The sequence below is a fragment of the Lissotriton helveticus genome, chromosome 4_1, assembly GCF_964261635.1.
Source record: "Lissotriton helveticus chromosome 4_1, aLisHel1.1, whole genome shotgun sequence".
In the NCBI taxonomy this organism is placed as follows: domain Eukaryota; kingdom Metazoa; phylum Chordata; class Amphibia; order Caudata; family Salamandridae; genus Lissotriton; species Lissotriton helveticus.
In genome coordinates this window covers 1,390,578,471-1,390,597,414 of record NC_136063.1, presented here as the reverse complement: position 1 = coordinate 1,390,597,414, position 18,944 = coordinate 1,390,578,471, and the positions used below count along the sequence as shown (strand labels likewise).

At 48.9% G+C, this 18,944-nt stretch overlaps 1 protein-coding gene across 1 annotated transcript in view; it reads left to right on the top strand.

Annotated features, from left to right (window-relative positions):
* The window catches only part of CDKAL1 (CDKAL1 threonylcarbamoyladenosine tRNA methylthiotransferase), a 2,471,408-nt gene that overhangs the window by 1,392,603 nt on the left and 1,059,861 nt on the right, over positions 1-18,944 (top strand). The gene's annotated exons all lie outside the window — the stretch shown is intronic.

The following is an 18,944-nucleotide window of genomic DNA, read 5'->3' as shown; positions in this document are numbered from 1 at the left end:
GTCATCCAACGTGTCCGGCCGGAGTCGCCAAGTCGGGATCAGCGTGATCCCTGTCATCCAGTCCAATGTGAGGAGCAAGGGGTTATGATCTGATATCGTGCGTGCTAGATATTCAGTCCGGGCAACCATCGGCATTACCGCCTGTGAGCACAGGAAAGCATCTATGCGGACATGGAGGTCGTGTATGCCGGAGTAGAAGGAGTAATCCCTCTCCGCTGGGTGCTGTACCCGCCATACATCCGACAGGTCCCACTTCTCCTGCCAGTTCGATCTGTGTTTTGCTAATCTGTGTACCGGGGAAGCGTGTAGTGGTGGGTGCGACCTGTCCAAAGTGGTGTCCGCAATTGAGGTGTAGTCCCCCCCCCATCAGCGTAGCTCCAGTGAGGTAGGTAGCTAGGTGTCTGGATAATGTAGTGAAATACGATGCTTGCTCAGTGTGCGGTGCATAAATGCCACAGAGTGCTATCTGGCGGCCTCTGAGCAGGCCTTCAATTGCTACAAATCGCCCATTTGGGTCTATTATATGCTTGGTGATTTGGAAGGGAACCCCCGCCCGAATCCAAATTAGTACTCCCCTAGCAAATGCCGAATACGTGGTGTAAAACAATTGACCCCTCCATCGTCTGTGCAGTGCGACTCCTTCCTTCTTAGTCAGGTGAGTCTCCTGCAGAATAGCAATGTGAACCCCTCTGCGGACAAGGTAGGAATGTATTTTGTGTCTTTTTGTCATTGAATTCAGCCCCCGCACATTCCAGGACACACATTTTAACGACCCCACATTATCCATTATCCTGGTGTGGTCGATCTAGGGCCACTACCAACAGCAACCAGACGCCAGTTGTGACACCATTCCCTCCCTTCCCCAACAAATGCACACCCACCCCGTCCCGCACTCCATTGCCTCCCAGCACAGTCTCCCCCCCCTCTCCCCAGCCCATGCCCTGAGTTGCCCCAACGTCTCCAGGTCCCCCCCCCCCTAGAACAGGACCTAACTGCAAAAGAGTTTCCCCCATCCAAACAAATGAGCAACGTGCTCTCAAAACTTCCTACCCCGCAGTCTGTACTGCGGCGGCCTTATGGGCCTCTGGGTGCGTGAACTAGCTTTCGCTACTTGCAATTGTCTCCCTGTTCCCCCGCCCCACAATTTGCTTCCAGACTCATGTTAGTCGAGTCTCACGGCTGCCTGCTCAAACGGTCTCACGTGCCATAGTAGCTAGATTAGCACAGCCATTCCCCCATGTCTTCGTTTCAGCTACCAAAGACTTCCTCCGCGGTTTGTGGCGTGACTGACGGGCCCCCAGTGCTGTCCACCTCAGAGATTTCGGTCTCTGATCCCGTTCCCGCTTCCTCTGAGATCAGTTCATTCTCTAGCTGCGTCGGTACCACACCTGACACCTCCTTCACCGCTTGCAGTGCCGCCCTCCGTTTTTCCACCGTTTGCGATTCTGTCGGCTTCTTCCGGTGTTGCCCTCGTTTCCGAAGCCGCTTGGATCGCCGCACCGAGCTCTGGCGGAGCTCCTCCTCAGCTCCGTAGCGGGCCCCATCCGTTCCAGCTTTGTAAGTGTCCCACCAGGACCAAGCCTCCGCTGAAGTAGTGAAGAACAAAGCTTTTCCATCTACTGAGACCCGTAGTCGCGCTGGGAATAGAAGCGAGTACTGCAGTCCCTCTGTGCGCAGTTCTTTTTTAATGGACAGGAACGAGGCTCTAAGTGTTTGGGTTTCAAAGGTGTAGTCCGGGAACAGCGTAACTTTACTGTTATCAACTTGGAACGGCCCCGACTCTCTCGCCCGCTGCAACAGCCAGTCTCTGTCTCTGTAGTGGAGCAGTTTGATCACCACCGGCCGGGGGGGCAGACCCGGTTTCGGGGGCCTGGCAGGGACGCGGTGCGCTCTCTCCAGCGTGAAGAAGGGGGAGAGGCCCTCAGGGGCCACCACTGTTCGCAGCCAGGTGTCCAAATAACCCATCATGTCTGTCCCCTCCTTTTTCTCCGGAAGGCCCACTAAGCGCACATTGTTCCGGCGGCTGCGGTTTTCCGCGTCTTCCGCCCTCCGCTCTAGTGCTTGGATGCGGTCTAGGGCATCCGTGAGTCCTCCATCTAGCGCCTTGTGTTCCGGCCCAATATCCTTTAGGAGATTCTCCGCATCTTTGACCCTATCGGCTAGTTTCCCATGATCAGCTCTCAGGAGTCCTAGTCCCGTCGCCACCTGAGCAATGTCCTGATGTAGAGCGTCCTTTGTGGCTGCAATAGCTTGTAGGATTTTGTCCTGCATCTGTTGTAATTCCGACTGTGGCTGCTGTGTGTCCTCCACAGTCTCAGGGGTCTGGCCCCCATCTCCTTTCGGTCCCCGCGGCTTCCCCATCGCACCTCCGAAGCACCAGTCGATCCGTCCGGGCAAGTCAGGGCAGGTGGTCCGCTCCGACAGTCAGCGAAGTCTGGGATCTCACTGTTGGCAGTGATCGTCAAGTCTCAGGGGCTCTAGTGGCCCAGCCTCCGTGGACGTGCCTCTCTCCTTCAGGGGTACACGTGGTCGCCCTCCTCAGCGACGGCCCTCAGCTGCGGCCAGGTCTCTGTCCCCGCTTAGGTCAGGCTCCCCCAAGCAACAGCCCAGTCCTCCACTTCTCCGAGATCGCTGTGGGCGCCCCTCCGGGTCTCCAAGCACTTACCCGCACTCTCCAGCGGGAGACGATATCAGTGCCAGGGAGCCGAGTCGCTCCAGAGCCAGATGCGCTGTGCCCCGATGTTGCTCACCGCGAAGGCTCCTCTCAGGTCCGTCGTTGGAGCGCCAGGCAGGCGTTGCACCTCCGTTGCAGAAGGCCTCGGGCCGCGGCCGGGTGCAGTAGTCCCGGGGGTCAGCGCTCCTCACCTCCGGTGCGCTGTCCCCTCCCGCCCACCGCAGGGCAGAGCGCTCCCCAGGGTCGAAGCAGGGCCCCAAGTTCCGCCCGAGTAGTCTCTCGGCGCGGGATGGACAATCGCGCCCGCAGGGCAGTCGGGCTCGGTCAGGCTCAATCCCAGGGCTCAAAGGTCCACGCCCGATTGGGTAGCGTTTCGTCGGAGATACGTGGGATCTCCACCAGCCTCCTCAGCGGCTGGCTCTATGCGTCTTCCCCCGCTGCTCTCTCACCTACTGGCCTCCCAGGTGTCATCCAGTGCCTCTGTCCCCGCTCAACAGTCGCCCCGCAGCAAGGCTCCGCCGCCACTGCAGGTCCACCGGTTCTCTCGTCGCTAATCTGCGGCGCCGCTCTCACTCCTCACCACTCACTTTGGGGGCGGGGCGCCAGCTCCAAGGGATCGTAGGCCCGCAAGCCGGGGTCTAATTTTTCAGGGTCCGCAGGGTTGGGGCAGCACTGTCGCGCGGGCTCTGCACCAGCCTCCCCGGGGGCCGCCGACGTCAGGCGTCTCTCCGAGGTAGTTCACAGCCGCCGGGCCCCGGGTCCTGCGCCGAGGCGCCTCAGGCTCTAGCCGGCAGCAGTCCACCGTCCTCAGTCGTCCCTCGCCGCCATTTTGCGCTGCGATCCTCCGAGCACTTCGCGGCCAGTCCGAGGGCCAGTTGGATCAGCCTGTGCTCTTTCGGGGGGGGGGGGGGCCGCAAGATCGTCCTCGGCCAGCTCGGTACTCCAGTCCAACAAAGATGCGGCAGGGTCAGCCCGCCACTCAGACCGTCGCTGAAGTCCGCAGTGGAGTCGGGGCCCCCCAGTCCCGCCACTCCACAATATCCGGGCCCGACCCGTCCTCCAGATGTCCCCCCAGCCAGCAAGCACCCACAGCGTCCCTCTGCGAGGGCAGGGCGTTCCAGTTCGGCCCCAAGGATGGCACTACACAGGTGCTGGTCGCGCAGCTCCGGGGGCTCCGGTGTTGGAAAGACACCCACCCAATGGGTGCCGGCCGTGCCGGATCAGCAGCAGCGGTCCGCCGCGCCGGTCGGGCGCTCTCGGCCACTCCGGGGGGCAGCAGGCCCCACCGGCGCCGGGGTCTCGATTTTAGCCTCCCGGGCAGGGAGGGGCCGCACCAGGGCAGCGGGGCGCCGAGTCCGGATCTCCAGGCGTTCTCCTCGGTCGTAGGGGGCCACAGGATTTTGTCGTCGGGCGGTCGCCCCCCAGCACTCTTGGGTCACACTCCTCGCCTCTCAGTTGGGCCGCAGGGTTCGCGCCTCTGGTCTCGGCGTCCCGGCGGTCAGGAAGCCTCCGCCATCTTGCGCCTCAGGTCCGCGGCATGGATTCGGACTTGCACAGCGCCCTCGGTGCCGGAAACGGCTCTATCACGGCACCGGAGCAGGCAGCAATATGTCGTTGGGGTCCCCCGAGAATTTCACGGGGTTCCCAAGTTTGAGACAGGATAATTTTGCGGATTACGGGCGGTGGGTCCGGGAGCCTCGTTAGGCTGCCACCATCTCCGTCGGCCGCTAGCCACGCCCCCCCAACATTACTTTTAATTCTGAGTGCATCTGATTTAATTGCAAAACATACGCTTAAGCAAAGGCTTTTATTCGCATGATTTTCTTTGTAAATACATACCTAAATAAACTCTTTCCATTGCAGTGTAGAAGCGTGATTTAAGTGTGCCTTTTGGGTACAATCACAACTAAAAATGTTTCACCAGCAAACCAGGGTACAAGTAAACGCGATGATTTATCAGTACAACATTACTTTTATTTCTGATTTACTTAAAAAAGGCTTTACATCTTTTTCAGGTTTCAAACATGCTCTCACCTAAATCCTCTATGAAATACACAAAAGTGCGAGTTTATATTTACACCTCCCCTTGACGTATTATTTTATCATGCCTGTGCTTGATTTTTAGTCGTCATATCCATCAAATTAAAGGCTGACCATCGCATGGACACAGCATTGACTACATTATATTTACCAACATACTTTTCCATTATATACCTCTTATTAATCCCTTTCACGTGACGGAACAAGAAATATATAGTGGAAACAAACGTACTCAGTAGGAACATATACATTGTTACATGCATGCAGGGAAAACAATTGCTTACTTAATGCCAACTAATGTAAAAAAAAACTTAATGCATTGCTATTACATGACGCCATTTGTAAGTAGAGAACTGCTGTGGAGATGTCACCTCTCAATGCCAATGCTTGTCTGCTACGCCTCTTTCAGTGCTCCGACCCCCAGGAGGGATGAGGGCACATTACACGCTCTGCTGGTGACGCTGCAAGAAGGGCAGGCCTCACCTGGCACAGAGTGCTCATGGCTGCGCTGATATGCCATTAGCATTGACAACACCTATAGACATTAACATTGACAACACCTATTTGTCTTGGATTGCTGCAACCTATTGGCTTTGCCAGTGCTTGTTTTTGTAGTTGCAAGTTCTACAATGACCCACTAGATCATGTCTACTCATAGGGTACATTAGTATTATTGTAAGAAAAGTAGTCCCTAGCCATGAAAGTCATAATTCTCAAACAGCAAATCTCAGAGTTAACTCACTCAGCCATGGAAACCAACAGTGTGTTAAACTGACTTCTGCAGAGACCTGATCCCATTGGATAGTCACACCAGTGCTGTGGCATTTCGCTATCTCTTTCATCACATAAGGAGATATTCATGGAGACAGATATATACCTTGGGCCCGATTCACAGAACTAACTTAAGACAAAATCCTAAACTTACTACCATTTTGGTATTCACAGAAGGCGCTTACTCATTTCGGTATTCACAGAAGTTAGGAGTCTTAACTTTAGGACTCCTAAACTGACAAAAATCCTAACTTTAAGACTTTCGGTATTCACAGAAGGCATTTAGGACTCCTAACTTCTGTGAATACCGAAATGAGTAAGTGCCTTCTGTGAATACCAAAATGGTAGTAAGTTTAGGATTTTGTCTTAAGTCAGTTCTGTGAATCGGACCCTTGTTCGCAAAACACCAGTGAAACCACAGAACTAACTCTTTGCTGGAAAGCTAAGGAATGACATAAACGAGTAGCGCATGTTATTCACCTTGGTATGCATGGACTTTTATCTTGACGTAGTTGGCCAGATGATGGAATTTCACACTCAAAAAAATTATCCTAGGACATAGACTCCGGGTTTCATGTGTTCAGCTTGAAAGGATTGACCGATATTCATGAATCAACTTAGCTCATGAGGGCATTGAATTGGCCTGAACTCATATGACCTTATTATGCAGATGACAACTAAGTAATGCCAGCTCATGCCATTCTACAGTCAAGCTAGAAGTAATCAGTACTGGAAAAGAGGCTCTGGGACTAAAGCAAAACAGAGGACTATTTTCTCCATTAAATCCGTTCACTCAGTGTAGTGTTAAATGAGTTGGCTGAGCAAATGATCAATTAAATGTACAGAAAGGACGGAGGTAAACATTTTCCAGATACTGTGGGTTCCCTATGTGCTTGTCATTTTATCATTGTGTACTAGATTAGACACTTAGAAACATTATGTAGGAAAGTAAACATCTGTGAACATTTTGTACGACTGGATTCTTACCTTCAAAATCTCACATGGCCGGCCTTGGTTGAATTCAGGTAAAACCAGGTAACCCTCAGCAGGGTCAGACACACTCTGCCTTTAATGTTATAATATGGTTGGCTATTTGTTAAACGTAAGCAACTGAAGAGATTCACATTTTCCTAAGTGGTTGAACTCTATGTTAAGGTGTCTGCTACAAACATGCTAGGTTGTTGTCATTTCTAAGATCGCTACAAGACCACCTATGTTCAGCAAATAACTCAGGATTGGCCAGTTTTAACCAGCATTGTCATTAAATGAATCTAAAGATATGGATTGGTTGTTGCATTTTTCATCTGCCATTGGCTATAAATCTTTACATTAACCTTTCTATTCATTTTTACTCTGATGTTTATGTTTATGTTTATTCAAATTCAATTGATGTCCTTCAGCAAGTGTTATCCAGCACTGGTGTAATGCAAAATAACACCCCCCCCCCCTCGAACATGAGGGGTCACTGAGTCTCCCATATCTCTAAAGACCTATCTGTTTAGCCTCTGATATCTTATCTCGCTCACTCCTCTCTATAGCTCCTCATTGGCAGCGTCGGGACACTCAATTCTGAGTATCTGTTTGCGTTGTATAAATACCCCTCATTCATTTATATTCATTGCCTTGGGCTGAATGTGGGCCACCTGAAAGGTTAGGAGTGCCCCTCCTCCGCAGGAGCCTACGTTATGCCCCTGTTACCGCATGCCCACTGGCTCCAAATGGACTACTAAATAACCTCCACAACATGGAACTGTTTGGAAGATATTCTCTGGCGTAAAGGAGCAGATATGTAAAAGCCTTTACCCCATCGACCAATTAGATTTTGAACAGGCAGACAGGTATGCCGATTTCTCATGGATAAACTAATGTACTGGCATCTACTAGGATGTCTGGTGTAAAATATCTAGCAATCCTGAAAGAACGTCTTTTGGGAACCTAAGGAGTGCTACCAGAGCAGGGCTAAATACCTGTGGCGACTCCCTGATCAGACTGAAGGTGAGAAGGCCAACGGGCAGGGTGGCAAGCGGCACGAGATGGCTGCGCTTGTCCCCGTCTGAGGCGAGGAGTCCTGATGAAAAGAAAGGTGCGGGCTCTGTAGATCTCTGCAGATTTGGCCCCGCTGGGAGAGATCCTGCAGTGCAACAGAGCAGCTGGCTGAGTTGCGCTTTGAATAGTAGGGTGGAGGCCCGTGACTAGGCAGGCAAGCGCCACGAGGGGAGGGCGCTCGTCCCCATCTGTGGAGCGGAAGTGTTCCCAGGGAGCCTCGGGTACAGAGACTAGGACTTCCAAAACAATTGAGGAAGTGAAGAGGTATTGACAGAATCACCCTCCGATCAGATATGTATAAACAAAGAGATTCTATCAAAGTGTAGTGATTTTTATTATTTTTATTAATTTCTGTGGGTGATGAAAACTAATAGATGAGCTCTCTCTTAGGGTGGTAATAATTAGGTCCCTACACTTCACTGACATCACCCACACTTGCACAGTCACATAGTCCTGTCACTATACTAGTGCTCCCGCGTAGTCGGTCAGGTCGTAGCACGCCCCGCCCCGTAGAGGGACGGGAAGACCCCAATGATGAAGCATGACACTATTGGATTTTTTTAGTGTGTGAGGGGTATTTTAAAAAGCACACTGTGCTCTCATCTTTACCACCCTAAGAGAGAGCTCATCTATTAGTTTTCATCACCCACAGAAATTAATAAAAATAATAAAAATCACTACACTTTGATAGAATCTCTTTGTTTATACACAGAGACTAGGACACCTGTCTATTTGAACATCTGGGAAAGGCCATCTGGAGGTGAAGCCCAGGAGGCAGGACAGTATGTATGTATGGATGTCGAGAATGTATAAAGCGCAGGAAGCCCCCCCCCCCCAAGGGGTATCTCCGCGCTGACATAGAAAACAAGTCAGACGGGCACGGACTCCCATAACTCAAGCCTTGAAAAATTCCATCTTCAGGAGTTTCCTGAAGCGAGCAAGACTAGGACATTTAAATAAATCCTGTGACAAAGAATTCCAGTATTTCGGAGCCAAGTAGGCAACAGTTTTGCCTCCAGATCGTATTTTCTTAAAGCGAGGGACCACCAGCAACCTTTTGCCTTCCAATCTGAGACACGGGTTCGGGCAGTACACTTTGAACTTATCCGCCATATAGCTCGGGCTTGTACCATAAAAGAGCTCTATGGGCAAAACAACAGAGCTTGAACTTAATCCTCTGGCGGATTGGAAGCCAATGGAGAAATGTCAGTAATGACCACGGGGAGGTGCGGGTGGTTTATTAAGAGCTAGGCTTGTGGCCACATTCTTGATGATCTGCAATCTGCTGAGAAGAGACTCGTTCGCGGATGCCAATAAAGCATTACAATAATCCATGCGACCAATGATCAAAGCCTGAATTAAGGTTCTACGTACAGTGAGTGTCAGCCACATACACACTCCGCGCAAAAGGCTCGAGGTATGATAGCAGGTCCCTGCAGTGGTCATGACTTGATCCTTCATGGATAACCGTACATCCAGCCAGACCCCTAGATTTTTAGCCACAGGGGTTGGAGAGGGGGCAGGGCCTAACGCTGTCGGCCACCACACAGGGGACTAGGAAGTTAGTGCAGCACCACAGTCGCCCCGAAATGAGCAGCATTTGGAGGTGAAGAGACATGTGCACGAGGAGGTGGGCATCACAAGAGGGGTGCCCAACTCCCCTTCCACATCGGTTATACCCGGCTGCCGACTTGTCTGGGGCACGTGCTGGGCCCCATGAACTGCACCATCCCAAATCAGAGTCCCCTATGGCAACAGCTCTAGGGCCTGGTGGGTGTGAATAGTGTGATGCAACAAGGATTGTGTGATGATTGTGACTCCTACCTGCAAGCAAACGTGACCGTGCATGGTTGGCCACAGTAGTAGTACCGGACCTAGCAGGGATCCCTGCAATGCACCTTCATGAGGCTTGAGAGCCTATAGGATAGATCTGAGAAGCCTGGGGCTGTGCGACCTCTTCTGGAGACCAAGACGTTCTGTTCTGTGTCTGGGCCCCCTCTGTTGTGACTGGGTCCTGTGAAGCCCTCTATTCGTGAGTTGGGGAATAGTGATCAACTGGGACGTTCGCCTGGGGTACTTTCTGATCTATAACGGCCACATGTGGTTGCTGCTCTACCGGACCCCACAATGGTGATGAAGTGGAGCAGGGTGGCACAGACTAATAAAATACTCAGTTATGCACAGCCAGTGCTTCCGGAGGACCAAGCCCAAGAGGTGGTCCAGGCTGCAGTAGAGGAGACCGTGGTACAGGCAACAGTGGTGGCTACCTCCACAGCAGATTTGTTAGCAGTGATCCAGAATTCATGGGATGAGATGCTCCATAAGATTGACTCCATCGCTATAGATGCTAATCTGTTGCGGACGGATCTGCTCAGGGTGTCGGAGCGAGTGACAGCGAGTGACTAACAGAACAAAATGTTAGTGCCCTGCAGGTGGCAGGGTATGCTCAGACGTGAGTCCCTTGCTCACTTTGCCACTGGATTCAAGCAAGCCTGGCTGAAGACGGCTGAAATGCCAGAAACCGGTCCTAGGAATCTTGTTTCCGGTCCAGGGAAGGCATGGCTTGGCAGTTCGGGCTGGACTGTTCCCATGAGGCACAGGGTTAGACTGATTTTCAAATGGCCATGTCTGAACTGGGGTGGCAGAGTGGGCGAAAGAACGGTGATGGATTAAACCCAGATCTTTTGACTGGGTGTGAGTGTTTGATTGGTTCAGATGCTCCGTCCATCACCACCCCGTTTGTACTGCAGGTGGAAGTCAGTACTCGACACTGTCATCTGTCTACAGAAAGAAGCAGTTCACTTAGATGATTGGGTGGAAGGCTCTGAGAGGAGATCCCGCAGAAACAGTCTGCAATTCGTGGGGTTCCTGGAGAGAGATTCTCTACATTTTTCACAATTGAAAGAGTACATAAAGTCCTTGTTTTGCTGCCAAAACCTGACTCCACTTTGAGCAATTATAACCCAGTTATTCAATTTCTGAGATAGAGATACTATCCTGCCAACCACCCACATCTGAGGACGTTTGTTGTTTGAGGGACATCCTATATGCATTTATCCTGACCAGACTCAGAGGGTACAGAACAATTGGAAAACCTTTCTGTTAGTTAAAAGGCGAGTCTGAGATCTCAACTTCAAATATAGCCCCTTGCTGTGCTTAATTTGTAATAAAAAAAAGTGCTAGGGCCCTCGTCGGGAGGCTCCTGCAGCTTGCACCACCTGTTGCCTCTGCCAGAGCTGGCAATGACATCACCAACAAACTACTAATCATCACACTCTTAAATGTGGGACAATTCCAGGCCTCCAAAACTATAAAAACGCCCTGGGTGATAGGTATTAGTATTTTTTTTATTGTGTGTTGAATTAATAAACAGCTGTTGTCCTTATCTCTAAATTCGACTGACAGTGCCTCAATGTACAGCTTGTCATAATTGCCCATGCTGACCATTAAATGCTGTTACCAAGCTCCGGAAACCACTGGCTCAAATTAAGCACTGGCCATCTGTTCCCATCAAAATTGAGAGTCGAGCACAAAGGGAAAGTGCTGTTCTTCTTCACGGCGGCAGCCAGTGACTGGTTGAATTCCACAGCAAACTCCTCCATCCGGCTTGTGTCCCCGACGGGGGTCATCTCAGCCATCAGCTCTTGGTCGGTCTGGGAGCACACGGCGGAGAAACTGAGAGGCTAGCGGAGTACTGGAGAGGATTATGGTCTGCCCCAGTGGTACTTACCAGGCCATCGATGTGTTCCCCAATTCATATATGGACTCCCAGGGCAACCGGAGGACCAGGGCCAGCCGGGGATGGCTCGGTCTGACCCTGTGTTCTGAATGGGACACTGGATCGAGAACCTTCCCGGGCCCACACTAAACCCAGCCTCACTGGGGCACTTCAGGATGTGCTGGGTGGTTTGCACCTGTGCGATATCTGATGGGAGCGCCACCGCGGACAGCGCCTGCTTTCTTCTCATACCCCGGCAATGTGCACATTTCAATTGGACTATTGCTTTATGTCTGCCAAATTAGCGCCCATGGTCATGGACATCACCTATTCAACCAGATGCCTCTTGAACCATTCTTCGGTCTTGCTATGCCTCAGGGGTACACCTGGTCGGCCAGCGATCCCTCTGTGGCGCCTCCGTGCGCCCTTGGCAGACTCCCCGTTTACAGCGACGGTCCACAAAACTGTAGGACAAAACTTTATTGAGAAATAGGGATCTGCGTATTGTAGGGCACTCCACTGGGGAAGCAATGAAGGTTGTTCTCTAGGGGTTGTGTATAAAAACATCTCACGGGGTCCGGAGTCAGTTGGAATGGAACATCTGTGCCCAGTGACACAAGCTGGAGGCTATGCTCCCTTTTTCCCCTCATAGGTTGCCGGATTGATGAGCAACTAAGGAGACATTACCGGAGGATTGATTGCAGGCTTGAGAAGATGACGTACACAGCCTATTGTCAACGGCTGCACATGGAGGTTGATACGATGGGAGTTCTGCTGGTCCGGCTGGAGTCACCTGAATCCTCTAACCTGTGGTTGCATGAATGTGATCTCCCTCTACTCCGATTATATTCTGTTATATCTTCTACAGCCAGCCTATTTGCCACTAATTCTGCTCAATTGTATGCAGGTCTTTGAGGAAATCTCGGGCTTGTGTATCAACCCAGACAAATCTAAGTTGTTTCCACTGGGAAAACTGGTGGGGGTGCCGGCTGGCGAGCTTCCTAGTGTGTAGTTTCCCTGGTTGTTATCCAATGTCCTCTACCTGAAAGTTAATTTGACTCACACGACCCGACATACCTGGAACTTAATGTTGGGAGAGTGGTGGAGGGAGTACTGGCCTCGGTCAGGTTCTGGAGGGAACAGCCCTTTTCTCTTAAGGCCAAGATTGCTATGGTGAAAATTATATTACCTCACTGCCGCTACGCCCTACAGAGTACCTTTTACGCCATCCCCAGCCATTATTTTCAAACCCTGGACAGCTTGATGGTGGGCCTCCTTTAGGGATCCAAACGCAGATGAATTGGACTTGCCACCTTACAGAGAACGTGGAGTCAGGGAGGACTTGAAGTTCCCCACTTAGAACTTTATTATATGGCGGCTCAGCCGCAGCATGCGATTCATTGGCTGTACGATGCTGAGGATTGGGAGAACCAGCTCTTACTGGGCACTCAAGAGGGAAACCCTGCTGGTCCTTCCGATGTCTGGCTCATGAGTCCTTGCCTCATTTCCTAATGTTATCCACCAAGTGGCAGCAATCTGGGAGGGTACGATCCGACAAGTCATTCAGCAGGCTCAATATGCACCTAATATGACCCTATAAGTAATTCAGTCCTTTTTGTGCATTGCCGAATCCATGTCAGGGCGGCGCTGGAGAGACAGGGTGTGTGAACTTATTCCAGGCCTCTATGTTGAGCAGCGTTTTATTACACAGGAGGAAGCCATAGCTACTTTTTGTCTGGGCGCCGGGCAATACCTTCAGTATATGAGATTTCGAGCTCAGCTTGAGAGGTGTAACTGTCCTTTCCTGAGGAGTCACCCAAATCCAGTACTCTAACAGTAAGGCTTGAAAATGGCCCAGGGCTGCATGCTGATATCCCATTTATTTCGAGCTCTACGCAATAACCTGCCACGGGCGATGCTTCCTATACAGACCAAATGGGACACCTTATTGGGGGAACTCCGTCAGCTAAATAGGTGAAGATCCATGAAGGAGTACGGACAGTCAGTTTCAATGCAGTCTTTAAGCTCTTTCAATACAATTTTGTGCACCAGACTGACCTGCTTCCTCGGACACTACATTCTATTTACGGCACCTGCCCAGATTGCTATGCATGTTGCAGGGCAACCACAGCGGACTTTTTACACATGGTGTGGCATTGCCCATCCCTTACCTCTTACTGGCAAGAGATTCTTGACAATCTCAATGAAGCCATGGGATGGAAAGTCCAGATGGAGAACTGATGGGCATTGCTTGGGCTACTCCCATCCCCTGCTATGACACAATTAAGCAGGATGTTTGTCCTTCTTGGACTAGTCCTAGCGTAGAGGCACATTGCCATAGCTTGGCTCAGTCCGTCATCCCCCAATTATACGGCATGGTTGAGGAATGTTTGATAGTGGGCGACTGCGAGGGAGGTGTGGATGCCACACGTTCATAGGGACTATAAACTTAAGGATGATTTGACAGCCTGGTCGGCTATGTTGTGTTACGGGAACCACTGGACTTGCCCACATCTGGAGGGAAGAATTCATGCTAAATGTCTCCAGTTCAAGAGGCGTGGGTTCGGAGGGGAAACGGATATGGGTACTGGTTGAGAGCCCTACAGGTAACCATGGACCAATTGAAACGTTTCGCTATTTCGTTTATTGTACAGACCTAACACGAAAGCTGACGGCGGCGGTTTCCATTGTTATGTATTGGCTTTGGGATTTACATAGAATGTAGAATATGCCTTTCCTCTCCTACTGTTGTATTTTCAATGAGGTTGACTTCATGACTCTAATGGCTGCTATAGACCTTTATACTTGAGGAACTCGTATTGCCTTTGCATTTTCCTTTACTGGGCCCATCTATAATCACTGCATATGCATTGATAATTGTGATGCCTATATTGGTGCTGTGAGATGTTGGGATACTTGAGATGGACACTTTGAATCATGTATTGTGTATGTGACATCTCTTTAATCCAATGAAGTTTATTGGGGGGGAAAAGAGGGAGGCTTGATTATGCCAGTAAAACCACTGTGAGCAACGTGGCAATATGAATTATTAGGATCCATATTGTTTGGGGTTTGATTTACTGTTTCCCACCCTCGCAAACTGGGATTTGCTCAACGGACTTAAATACAGATGCAGAACACGACCATCCCCGTATAAGATGTATATTAAATACTGTGTGAGGTCACATACAGCGTATTTTGAATATCACCGGGTATATTTGTTTTTTTAATTCCTTTTCGGGATGCACATGACTTTATCACTATATTTTGTGTCGATGACGGCTAATTAAGGCAATCCGTATTGGTGCTGGTTCTGTTATATGGAAATAACTAACGTGGCATCCCATGTTTAAAATAATAATAATAATAATAATAAATACAGCAAAAACTGCATGCTATATATACCCCTGGTACCCACAGCCATGCCGGCTGATTGCCAGGGTGTGGTGCTCATGTGCGCAGTGGTGGTTAAACCCTTTCAAACCTTTAACGTCGAATTAAACTCACATGGCCTAGAAGCTCGTGACTGTATCCCCCCGCAGGATTACTATCTATTTGCAAATTGGTGTCACAGCCAATACGGTGCGGCCGGCAGAAAGGCTCTCCAGATGTGCAGGCCGCTGCCAGCGTCCTGTCTCATCAGGAGCCGATCACTTTTGATCTGAGTCAGACCCGTCCGTCGGCCGGGGGAGAGGGGGGGCCGGCGCGGCTTTGGTGCCGCCAGACACAGGATCCCGGGCGCGCGGCGCAGGCGCGAGCCCGGTGCCGACTGACAGGCCCGGGGCGCGGAGCTGAGACTAGCGTGCGCGCGCTAATACTCCCGCAGACAACCCGACTCCACTAATCTCCATCCTGGCGTTCAAGGAGCCAGAGACGTCGGCCTGACCAAAGCCCTTTTTTACGGAGGGAAAAAATTCAGCTGCACTGAAAAAGGTGCAGGCGTGAAGAGCGCGGCATGCTTTTATGTAAAGCTCGGCTCTATGCCCTTGGCTGCTTGCCTCTCTCCTTAGGGGTTTTCCTTTTTTAGGTCGGGCGTTAACCCGACTTTTGATTTTGAATAAAAATATACGTAATTCATTGCAGGGGTTTTCAGTCCTTCCTCTGCGTCCATTGGTCTGCTGTAGTGTCACTCACATTTTGCTCTGGCCAACCACAGCATACAGAATGGGGTACAGTGTCGGCAGCACATTTCAGCCATTGGCTCACCTGACTGAGTGAGTGTTCTGTTTTTGCACCATGTGCACCTATGCACAATAAATATTTCCTTTCAGTGTCAATGACTACTGGTGCAATATGGGCTTTTACATGAAAATGTATTTACATGGGCTTTTCAAACAAATACTGTCCACCAACTAAAAAAGCACTGGCAAACCCAAAACGGTCAGTAGCCCATAATTGCCTTTACTAGTGCTTGACTACTTAGTTGGAAACCAAGGCTGATTTCTTTATTGACACAGTTTAATTGTGGTTTATGGGATTTGGTAACAGATACATTTGCACATCGTGTCATGGTTTTGTTGGAGAAAGTCATTATGCATCAGCTACCCCCTGTATTGCGAGAGCACCCACAGAAACTTAAAACCTGGATATATAACCTGCCAGACTCATATGTGTTTGCTGCCATTTAGTGCTCCTCTGGATATTCCATGGAAGCTACTTTTCTAGCGCCAGGATGCTCCTTCCGGAGCGACAGTTTGCGCTCTATAAATATCTGTTTACATTTACATTTACATTTACAGTATAAGGACCTTAGTTTAGAGGATTGTCCTAGTGATAAATAAGGCGCCAAAGGTTTTAGCATCCATTTTAGTGCTACCACTGATTAATAATTGAGCACCAATTGCTTTCAGCATCTACATTCAAGTTCTCCATTTTACCACAACTGCATTCGCTACAAATAGAAATAATCTGTATAAAATGGGTGCAAACATGGTTTGCACCCTTTATGTCCAATATTTAGCAGTAATTGTGCTCTGGCACATTTGCATCTGATTTAGCCAAGAAATCCAATATATACACAAATTCTGTTCTTTGAAACATGGCAGTGGTGATGAATGCATAATTCTCAGACTGCAGTTCAGCTGAGGACTCGTCTACCAAAAATAGGTATAATTGACAGAAACTGAAATTGTATAGGTAATACGGCTGCAAGAGGTGACCTAAAGAGTTTAATGTGGTGTCTCCAATTGAATATTAGTGTAGTTAAAATTGATCAAATCAATGAACAATTAATGAAATTTTTTGTCTTTCAGACATTATTTAGCAACATGCGCTGACTTTCCTAAAATGCTTTTTCGACATCAGTGCTGATGATTTAAAGTGATGTTGAGCTGGAGAAAAAAAATTGCCTCTGCTAGGAGTAGGGTACAGAGTGAGTCAAGAGGCACTGCAAAGTCAATTGTACTTAGTGACTTTCAAGCAGAGCAGAATGGTCAAATTTTTTATTTATGGCTTAATAGTGTGTTCATTTCTTTTATAATTGCTTCCTGTTTTGGTAGAGATGCACCTGAGGCCTAGGGAGATAATGTGAATTTCTCCTGTGCTGCAAGTTTTGTCTTGTTAGAAAGGCAGGAGTAAATCCCATGTCTTCTGTTTAAAAGAATTAAGTGCCAATTTGGCTACCAGGCCAGAATACTTGAGGCTGCCAGCTGTGAGCATCAGGCTCCATCATAGAGAATGTGCAGATCTTGCTGGAAGAAGTACAGTTCCTGCGTCTTCTGCTCTTCATCATAATCGGGGACAAAAACTAGCGTTCCTTCTCCCCTCGACCACAGTTAGAACTTGCAGTGCATGCTGAAGTCGCAATATACTGACATCCTGCTGCGAGTTCAGAGGAAGGTGGATTGCTTTTCATGTTTTATTTTTACCTTTCTCCTTCATGCTGTTTATTTCATACTCCAGTTATTTCTACCCCTACTTTGCTAGTTGAAACAGAGATGAGGCGTGGTGTGTTTAACGTGCAAGTAGCCCCCCTAGTGACTTACCTTGCCCCCATTTTAAGTTTTTTATGTTTAAGTGCAGATGCTTCGAGTGGGATTTCCTCCCCTGAAGTGAGTGTAAATCTTTAAAGTTGGGTGATGCCCTTTCAGTGTGTGTATTCATGTTAACTGTGCTTCACGTCCTGCCCCCCAACCTTCCTTTGGGGCCAGAATTGTTTGTATGAATGATGTCAAATCCTGTGTTTGGGGTTCTCTGCCCTTTTCGAAGGATGCCGAAGCTGTGAATGACTAAAGGTGTGGTTTAGTCACCTTGTTAATGTGGTTCAGTTACCTTCTTAATGTCATCAAAACAATCATCTCTTTCAGTAGTCCCCGCGTGGTGTAAGGTTTCACTTTGCAAGTGTGGAGGAACAATGATAAAGCTAGTACAACAAAATAAAAAGTTAAAAATCACTTCTCTGATATTCAGATGGACAAATTCAAATCCATCAATTTTTTTACAAAATTAAATGCTTACAAAGTGGCAAACATATCTGACTTAATGAAGGCTTCCAGGATTGAGAATCAGTTCAAGGAGAAAACGACCTCAATAACAATTGAAATCCGTTCTTCAAGAAAGCAGAATCCAAACATTCAGGGTTTGAAGGAGTTCATGTCGTTTGCTTGAAGACGTTATTCGTCGTTTCCTGACTGAGCCATGAATATGCCAAACAAGTTTTTTTTTTTAAATTAGTCCTAGCATGGCCACTCACTCTAGCCCCTTCAGAACACGAGAACTAAGGTGCCACAATAGATAAAAGTGATAATCTGGGGGCTACAGTGATATGTGTCCAAAGTCCTCTGTAGTGCATATGTATAAATTGTGAAAAAGTTCAGGGGTTCCGACCCATTTAATCCCCTTTCATTTTTCACTTTTTGGACTACCCAGTTTTTGGATTTCTGCTGTGAGTTTCTCTATCGGAGTCTCACTCACTCGAAGCTCTGTTCAAATGGATTGGGACCCTAACTGGCAATGTCTGCATTTTAATATTACGTCTGCTGCCTCGTAGCTAGGGTAAGAGGCTCAGGGCTGCTGTATTTGAACATGTGTGCAGATACATTTGCACACGTGCAGGGTGAGGGAGTGAGACCACTGTCTAACTCAGCCCAGTACCTGTGCACAGTTAGCCTGTCACAGATTGGTTGGATCATCGATTGGTGCCGACAGTGCAGGCCTTATAGTTCGAGTGAGCATTAATAGTGTGAGTATGTACATCTGTAGTGATTTACTGTAAAGTGCGTGTGCTCCACTTTATTGTACTGTATGGGCAAAATGTTTTTTACCATAGTTTTTAAAAAATATATATTTTTATTTGCTTTTTTACAACATATAAACATAACAAGCATGTCACATGAAATCGTCCACCAGCGTTTTTGCCATAGTTAACCACAGAGACTAGGTTGTTACGCCAATATTAAGCTAAATCAAGGCTTGAATGTATGTCAGATGATATGTTTCACATAATTGTACTTCGTCTGGCACTGCAAGATTTATTATCTTCCTCTGAATCTGGTCCTGTTTTAGATTCCGGCCTATGCATCAACATTCCGGGACAAGTTAACTACTCTGCTGGCCAGCTGAGGGTCAAAGGCCTACAGACAAAGTAGGGCCATTGCCAGTGATTAGGCCTGTTCCTGGGAGGGAAAAGAGTGGGGATGGAATCAGCATGTGTTAATTATTTTTCCCACTGTACTTGGTCTGGGAAGGCTCAACCCC